Below are 8,451 nucleotides of genomic sequence, written 5' to 3' on the forward strand. Positions count from 1 at the left end.
CCCACAGATTTCAAAAACCTTCTCAGAACAAAGTTAACATCACAGTATATTGTAAGGTATCACATTTTTTATTACTCACCTTATTGATGGAACCTCAACCATATTTACTGTCCCTGGCTCAGACTCTCTCTCAAGCATCTACAGTAGGTGTTTTCATTCCCAAAACACAGGCTCTCTTGTGGTTCCAAGAGTCTGTAAGAGTAGAACAGGAGGTAGAGCATTCAGCTACCAGGCAGACAACTTCTGTGCATTTACGGTTAAACTTAAAACACCCCCCCCCCCCCCCACACACACACAATCCACAATGGGACCATGGTTGTTCTCATCTGCATGGAGGAAACTGACTGTCACAGAGTCATCAGCAAATTTGAAAAGTAATCTGTTGTCATGCCAGCTGCGGCAGTCATCAGTATACACATTATAGAGGGGAGGTGAAAGGACACAGGAGGAGACCCTGTGGATGATGACAATGTGTCTTACATGCATTACTTTCTGTGTCAGTTGCCAGTTGCAGCTCGAGGCATGTATCCAAAATTATCTTTTCCAGGCACTATACTGATACTGTAGTCATTACAAGTTACGCACGTTCCATTTTGCCTGGGGGACATTTAAAACAAACCAGTCTACAACACAATAAAAATCACATGAAAATCAACCTCCCTCCTCATCTTTTCATATTTTTTTCTCCTCAATTTTTTAATGTGGATTTAGAATTTGATACTGAGCATAGCCGTGAAGTTGCCCCCCCAAATAGAAATGGTACAAGTTGTCAAATAAATGTTATCTACATAAATCCCCACAGATTTCAAAAACCTTCTCAGAACAAAGTTAACATCACAGTATATTGTAAGGTATCACATTTTTTATTACTCACCTTATTGATGGAACCTCAACCATATTTACTGTCCCTGGCTCAGACTCTCTCTCAAGCATCTACAGTAGGTGTTTTCATTCCCAAAACACAGGCTCTCTTGTGGTTCCAAGAGTCTGTAAGAGTAGAACAGGAGGTAGAGCATTCAGCTACCAGGCAGACAACTTCTGTGCATTTACGGTTAAACTTAAAACACCCCCCCCCCCCACACACACACAATCCACAATGGGACCATGGTTGTTCTCATCTGCATGGAGGAAACTGACTGTCACAGAGTCATCAGCAAATTTGAAAAGTAATCTGTTGTCATGCCAGCTGCGGCAGTCATCAGTATACACATTATAGAGGGGAGGTGAAAGGACACAGGAGGAGACCCTGTGGATGATGACAATGTGTCTTACATGCATTACTTTCTGTGTCAGTTGCCAGTTGCAGCTCGAGGCATGTATCCAAAATTATCTTTTCCAGGCACTATACTGATACTGTAGTCATTACAAGTTACGCACGTTCCATTTTGCCTGGGGGACATTTAAAACAAACCAGTCTACAACACAATAAAAATCACATGAAAATCAACCTCCCTCCTCATCTTTTCATATTTTTTTCTCCTCAATTTTTTAATGTGGATTTAGAATTTGATACTGAGCATAGCCGTGAAGTTGCCCCCCCAAATAGAAATGGTACAAGTTGTCAAATAAATGTTATCTACATAAATCCCCACAGATTTCAAAAACATTCTCAGAACAAAGTTAACATCACAGTATATTGTAAGGTATCACATTTTTTATTACTCACCTTATTGATGGAACCTCAACCATATTTACTGTCCCTGGCTCAGACTCTCTCTCAAGCATCTACAGTAGGTGTTTTCATTCCCAAAACACAGGCTCTCTTGTGGTTCCAAGAGTCTGTAAGAGTAGAACAGGAGGTAGAGCATTCAGCTACCAGGCAGACAACTTCTGTGCATTTACGGTTAAACTTAAAACATTCCTTTTTGATAAAGCCTTGCTGGATCAGGTGAGTCCTGAACCATCCCTTAAGCTGCTATAGGTCTAGACTGCAGGGGAAACTCCCATCATCCACAGAGCACTTCTCCACTTCTCTCTGTCTCTCTGCCCCCCCCCCCCCCCCCCACCCCACACTCATTTATTTTTTTTAATAAATGTCAAAAACTATGTTATTGACGTGTCTCTTTTCTCCCATAGTCCCTCTCTCTCTTTCTCTCTCTCATTGCAGATACCTCTGACTCAAGAACTGAAGGAGAACAACTATTATTATTATTATTATTAACAACAATGCTTATTATATTAATTGTTGCTGCTATCATTGATAATCAATAACTTCTTTACACTGTTATTGTTTACATTTTAACTAGTAAGAGCTGATACCAGATGATCCAGGCAGATGATCGTCCACACTGTGGGCTGAGTGTCATAAAATTAACAACACATTCATAGCATCTGCAAACAATACTATATAACAACATTCAAGCATACTATCTATATAACAACAGATCTTAACTGTGTTTGTTCTCAAGTGTGGGGTGTTTTATACATTTTTAATAACATTATACGGATCACATTATAGCGTGACATATTTCTGGTTGAGGACAGGAGGAAATTACTGCAGTAAAGTGTGAAAGATGGGTAAAGAAGAGTTGAAGTGGAGTATAAAATGACCGTGGTATTAATGATAAACTAATCACATGAGGGATCGTCTCAGTTGTTCATTTGGAAAAAGGGAAACTGTAATAAAGTTATTGCATTACCTGAAAGGTTTCACAATGTAACTTGATACGAATCCCCTTGCGAGTCTGCTATTGATCCGAAAAGTCTGAATCTGTGAATGTCTTTCACACTTTCCTTCAGTCACTTTCCTCTTGTTAATCGTTCCTGCTTCAGCTCACCGGTCGTAGCCAGAGGTGTGTTCCATCCAGGGCCGAAGGTGATGTTGCTTACTGCGGGGTTAACCCCCTTCACTTCCACCAGCAATTGGAAAACAACACAGGGAGCTCCGCATCATATCAACTCGTTACGCTATAATGTAATCCATATAACGTTATTAAAAATTAAAAAACAAAAAAGATCTTACCAGCCTATACACCTCTCCTACACAGGGGAAGACCACGCCTCCACGACACACACTTTCATCAGAAATGAAACTTATCTCTCTCTCTCTCTCTCTCACGTGTCTGTGTGTGTCGGGTCAGATCAAGGTGATCAGCGGGACCTTTCATGTGACACCTGCATTTAGAGACGCGGTCTTTCAGTCGCCTGCAAAGACCCCCTCCTTTGCGCTTACCGCTCTGAACGCTGTCTCTGTCCACGCGCACAGTATGGAAGCCCTTGATGGTGGTGTTTTCGTCGGGAACATCCTGGTGCAGCCATGTCTCCGTAAAGCATATTAAACTACACTCACGATACTCCTTCTGACTTTGGACCAGTGCAGTCAGCTCGTCCATCTTATTCCCCAGCGATCTCACGTTTCCCATGACAATGGAGGGAAGACTCGCCTTTTCCTCCGTAGTTTTTTGCGTCCTCTGCATCCCCTGTGTGTCCGTATCAAGATTTCAGCCGGAATATCATTGTCCGTGGTCACCGAAGGTCGCTTGCTCTCTCCAACTCCACGCAGGGAAAGACCGCGTCTCTAAATGCAGGAGTCACGTGAAAGGTCCCGCTGACCACCTTGATCTGACCCGACGCACACACACACACACACACACACACACACACACACACACAGACACGTGAGAGAGAGATAAGTTTCATTTGTGTGTGTCGTGGAGGCGTTGTCTTTCCCTGTGTGGCAGGAAAAGTGCAAAGGTAAGATCTTGCTTGTTTTTAATAACGTTATACGGCTAGAAGGCAGCAGGGGCAGACAGGGAATTTCTTGAGATTATATCAAAGAATAAAGTGATTGAAGAGAGTAAGGTATTGAGATGAATCGCATATGATTCAGACTTCACACCAAACACAGCAGATAGTAGATTCAGTAGATGGGACGCGGGACCAAAAATATTTTGGGAACTTTTTAAAAAGAAGACCATCAAAAGTTTTCAGGATCTAAAAAATCAGTATGGATTAAACAATCAAGATTTATACAGATATCTACAGATGCGGCATTATATGGAGAAAACTATAAAAAAGTTTAATTCAGATGAGCCTGAGTCAGGAATCATTAAGTTCTTTATCTCAGCATATGATTCAAACTAATCACAAAACTATATAAAGAAGTGGAAAGATTAAAGGGTAACAATATGACATTTATAAAAGAAAAGGGGGGAAAAGAGGCTGGGTGGCAGTTAGATAGATAGATAGATAGATTACTTAATCATCCCCGGAGGGAAATTAAGTTGTCATAGCAGCTCGTATATCAGAACACAACAAAACACAATACAATAGAACAAAACAAAACATTGAGGTAAAAATGAACAAAAACAGAAACACAAGATGAATAGGCAGACAAGTAGTGCAGTGGCAATATGATGGTAATAGTAATGATGATATGATGGTAATGTTATTGTTAGACAGTATATAAGAATAGTAGTACAGTATATATATATATATATATATATATATATATATAGTATACAATATAACATAATATATATTTATATAGATAGTACTTATACCAATATAATAGCAGTATATAGTAATAATGGCAGCAACAGTATATATAATAATAATAGTAATAGTAGTAGTAATAATATAATAATAATAACATGTACACATGTATAAATATGTGTATATAGACTTATATATACGAAGAATATACAGAGAATATACAGAGTATGATATAATATGATATGATATATAGTATATAGTAGGGTATAAATATAAGTACTTGACTATACAATATACTATCAGTGTAAGAATATGTAGACTGGGTGTGCAAAAGACAATATTATTGTATAAAATGGTCTGTAATATCAAAATGGTTTAATTAACACATATCACAGAAGTAAATGTTCCAGTATATGGGGCGTAGTGTAGTACAGGGTACATGGTGCAAGGGTGACAGGTATGTTAGTTCAGTTCTGTGATGGTGGCTCTGACAGAGGTAGATGAGTTATAGAGTCTTATTGCGGTTGGAATGAACGATTTCCTGTATCGCTCCTTAGAGCAGCGGGGTTGGATGAGCCTGTGGCTGAAGCTGCTCTTTAGCTTGTCCAGTGTTTTGTGGAGGGGGTGAGAGGGATTGTCCATGATTGCCAGCAGTTTTGCCAGCATCCTGTTCTCCACCACCTCCTCCATGGTGACAAGCTTAGAGCCAACCACAGACTCTGCTTTCCTTATGATTTTGTTCAGTCTGTTGGCGTCCTTTGTCTTGATGCCCGCACCCCAGGACACCACAGCAAAGAAGATGGTGCTCGCCACAACAGACTGATAGAACATCTGCGGGCATTTTGTTCCAGACATTGAAGGACCCGAGCCTCCTCAGGAAGTAAAACCGGCTCAGGCCCTCTGTGTGGGTGGACCAGTCCAGTTTATTGTCCAATGTGATACCGAGGTACTTGTATGCAGGTACCACCTCCACATCCGTCCCACTGATGCAGACAGGAGAGGGCAGGGGCTTGTTCCTCCTGAAATCCACCACCATCTCCTTCGTCTTCTCCACGTTGAGCTGCAGGCGGTTCTCCCCACACCACTTCACAAAGCGGTCGACCAGGTCCCTGTACTCAGCCTCCCCCCGCCCTCAATACACCCCACAATGGCCGTGTCATCAGAGAACTTCTGCAGATGACACGACTCAGTGCAGTGCTTAAAATCAGCAGTGTATGTGGTGAAGAGGAAGGGGGACAGTACAGTTCCCTGGGGGGCCCCGATGTTACTGATCAGACGATCAGACACACAATTCTGTAATCTCACAAACTGTGGTCTGCCCGTCAGATAGTCATCGACCCAAGTGATGAGGGGAGCACTCACCCGCGTGCCCTCCAGTTTGGCCTTCAGCAGTCTGGGCTGGATGGTGTTGAAGGCGCTGGAGAAATCAAAAAACATGATCCGGACTGAGGTGTTGGGTCTGTCCAGGGAGGAGTAGGCCTTCTGCAGCAGGTAGATGATTGCATCATCAACCCCAACATGGGGCTGATATGCAAACTGCAGGGGGTCTTGTGATGGGCACACCAGTGGTCTGAGGTGTGCCAATACCAGTCTCTCCATGACCTTCATGATGTGAGAGGTCAGTGCCACCGGCCTGTAGTCCTCCAGTGCAGCAGGACGTCCTTTTTTGGGCACTGGGACCAGGCAGGATGTTTTCCAGAGCACTGGCACTCTCTGAAGGTGTAGGCTCAGGTTGAAGAGGTGCTGGAGAACTCCACAGAGCTGGCTGGAACATGCCTTCAGCACACGAGGGCGGATGCGGTCCGGTCCAGCAGCTTTCCTCTGTTTGAGCCTCTCCAGCTCTCTCCTCACCTGGCTGGCTGTGATGTGTAGTCCAGACTGGAGGGTAGGGGATGTCAGTGGTGGGTTTGAGGGTGGTGCAAAGAGGTGTGTGTTGCAGGAGGTGGTGGTGGTGGGGGACTGTGGGTGATGTGAGGATGTCCTGGGGGTGGGAGGTGTGAAAAAGTCTGTGGTGAAAGCCAGCGGAGGGGTGGGGGGAGATGGTGACGGGTGTGGTGTGGGGCAGAGGATGATGGGGGGAGGTGGGGGGTTGTTGCTCTGAGAAGCAGTAGAGGCAGTCGTAGAGGCAGTGGAGGGTCCGCTGGGGGTGGGGTGGTTGTTGTTGAACCTATTGAAGAACGTGTTCAGCTCGTTCGCACGTTATCAGAGGAGGAATGGGACAAGGTAAATGAAGGACAGTGGAAAACAACATGCTCCCTCTCATGGAGAGAATATGGTTGGAAGAACATTGTAAGATACTTTATTACACCAACACAACAGAAATCTCAAGACACACGACGTTGGAGACTGTGTGGGGAAAATAAGGCCAACCATTTTCATATCTTTTGGGGATGCCCTTGTATTATACCTTTTTGGCAAGAGTTAAAGAAGAGTATGGAAACAATTCTGAAAGTGCAAATTCCACTTTCATTTGAAGTTTTATATTTGGGAAAAGAGAACCAGGAGATTAAATACATATTTGGAATAATGATGGTGGTGGTGGCTAAAAAGGCCATCACCAGAAAATGGCTAAAAAAAGATCCACCAAAAATAGAGGATTGGGTAGATGTAATGCTCGATATATATAGAATGGAGAAGCTGACTTTCTCAGCTAGACTAAAATCAGAAACTTTTAAAAACTACTGGGAAAACTGGATTGATTTTGTGTCTCCATTGAGAGCAGACTTTGTGCAATAAGGACAGTGTGTATTGCAGAGTGTTGACCCCCTTGGTTCAGGCTACAAACTTGTTTATTATTCATTTATTTATTTGATATGTTTACCCCAATCAGGAGACAAGGAACAATGCAGGAGAGGTGTGAAAATAAGGACAAGAGTGAAAAAGCGGTTCATTTTACTTCACATTTACTCTACTGTAACTTTACTTGAGAATTCATGTCCAATTATGTCTCTGCTCTGCGGTGGAAGTATAGGAATGTTTTATACTGTTGTAAAATTATACACATTATGTAAAATATTGATGGAATATTGATATGTGGAATCAATAAAAAAGATAATTGAAAAAAAAAAAAAGCTCTGGGTGTTGCAGGTCAAAAGATCAAATTTGGAGCCTTTTGGGTTCAAATGTCTGGTTAGGGTAACTACACATGCTCTTACTGCTGCTGGTGTTAGAATAACTTTTTGAACATAAAAACACAAGAATAAACAAAAATACTGTTCTCTAAGTGCTGCAACTGACCGTAAACATTACAACCATAACATGAATATGCTCTAGTATTAGAATATGAGAAATTTAATGTTGAGGTCGTATTTAAAGAGACCACTTTGGTGAGAGAATGGGCTGTGATTGGTGGGTGACTGACGAGCACCCATAAACCTATCGGTAGCTGAGCACATGACTCTGTGTCCTGCATGAACTAACACAATGCTTCATTAGTCACAATTCAAGTTCAGGATTTCTACAATGACATTCTCACTTTAAACCTCATTTAAAGTATCTTGAATTGAGGCAAATTAAAGCTGACCTTGAATTATGATCAGTCAGAATCAAATTGTCATATATCACAAATCATAAACTGGATTTATTTTCATAATTAATTATGGATAAAATTACAAAGTATGTTGCAGAAATCTGAAATGGATATCTATATCATTGAGCATTGTTCAAGTTACATTGTACAAGTACATGTTCTACTGAATAAGGGATCAGCCACTTGCTATCTGTAAACCCCCAACCCACAAGTGAATCTCCTAATATTATGCTAGGTGTTGTTTGGGCAAAGAAAAAATTAAAAGAAAAAAAGTCTAATTTCTGCATTTCAGCAGGTGCTCTTAATAAAAATGTTCCCTTTTTAGCACCATGCATCTTATCCACTGAAATATCCACACTTACATCACTGATATAAACATATACCTATTGAGATTTAAATAAAGTAAATGGAGAATTACAGGATTACCTCCACATTTGCTATGGTTTGAGATACTGCTGCTAGTGCGACATCTAGTGGCAGTGAATATC

At 41.7% G+C, this 8,451-nt stretch overlaps 1 long non-coding RNA gene across 1 annotated transcript; it reads right to left on the reverse strand.

The window, feature by feature from the left end:
* Positions 1–875: 875 nt before the first annotated feature.
* On the reverse strand, positions 876–3,395 carry LOC138405646 (uncharacterized). The gene is made up of 3 exons (XR_011239443.1): positions 2,640–3,395; positions 1,667–1,779; positions 876–987 (listed from the first exon to the last, which is right to left on the reverse strand). It is a non-coding gene; the product is annotated as an uncharacterized lncRNA (long non-coding RNA).
* Positions 3,396–8,451: the final 5,056 nt, after the last annotated feature.

This window comes from Paralichthys olivaceus, chromosome 19 (genome assembly GCF_024713975.1).
Source record: "Paralichthys olivaceus isolate ysfri-2021 chromosome 19, ASM2471397v2, whole genome shotgun sequence".
Classification (NCBI taxonomy): domain Eukaryota; kingdom Metazoa; phylum Chordata; class Actinopteri; order Pleuronectiformes; family Paralichthyidae; genus Paralichthys; species Paralichthys olivaceus.